This window comes from Procambarus clarkii, chromosome 93 (genome assembly GCF_040958095.1).
Source record: "Procambarus clarkii isolate CNS0578487 chromosome 93, FALCON_Pclarkii_2.0, whole genome shotgun sequence".
Lineage (NCBI taxonomy): Eukaryota > Metazoa > Arthropoda > Malacostraca > Decapoda > Cambaridae > Procambarus > Procambarus clarkii.
The window spans coordinates 11013648-11014514 of NC_091242.1; the positions used below are offsets into that span (position 1 = coordinate 11013648).

An 867-nucleotide genomic window follows, 5' to 3' on the forward strand; every position below is an offset into this window, starting at 1 on the left:
TCCTCTGCCTGCTCCACCTCGGCAAGCCGAAGACAAACGCAGCTAAGTGCTACAACAATATAAGCAAGAAAGATAAACTGGAACTGGTCACCATTTGGTCACCACTTGGTCCGGGAGACATCTCCCGTCACGCAGGGTGCAGTTGCGCCTCCACAGATCTCCAGTATCATCTTTTGATGCTGGTAATGGCTCGAAAGGGCCACCACTTACGGGCTATTCATGCCCGTGCCACCTCTTGGGTGGCTTAATCTTCATCAATCATCAATCTGGAACTGGTCTCGTCCCAGGCAGGCCTCAACACCAGGAGGATATCTCAGGCACAATATGGCCAACGGCCATACCACGTTGAGAACACCGCTTCTCGTCCGATCAGCGAAGTTAAGCAACGTTGGGTTTGGTTAGTACTTGGATGGGTGACCGCCTGGGAACACCAAATGCTGTTGGCAATAATGTTATGGGAGCCGGTCGGCCGAGCGGACAGCACACTGGACTTGTGGTCCTGGGTTCGATCCCAGGCGCCGGCGAGAAACAATGGGCAGAGTTTCTTTCACCCTATGCCCCTGTTACCTAGCAGTAAAATAGGTACCTGGGTGTTAGTCAGCTGTCACGGACTGCTTCCTGGGGGTGGAGGCCTGGTCGAGGACCGGGCCGCGGGGACACTAAAAAAAAGCCCCGAAATCATCTCAAAATAACCTCAAGATGGCACCTCTGCTCTTCACTGGTTCTATTCTGCATTTTTTTCCATATCGTTCACTCCAGTACGTTGCTATTTTACTGTGTAGATTTGGGACCTGGCCTTCCAGTATCTTCCATGTGTATATTATTTGATATTTCACTACCACACCACGCACTGTGTTTTTAATGACA

General features: G+C 51.0%; 1 non-coding gene across 1 annotated transcript; it reads left to right on the forward strand.

Annotated features, from left to right (window-relative positions):
* Positions 1 to 327: 327 nt before the first annotated feature.
* On the forward strand, positions 328 to 446 carry LOC123746928 (5S ribosomal RNA). Its single transcript, XR_006771587.1, has one exon. It is a non-coding gene; the product is annotated as a 5S ribosomal RNA (ribosomal RNA).
* The last annotated feature ends 421 nt before the right edge of the window (positions 447 to 867 follow it).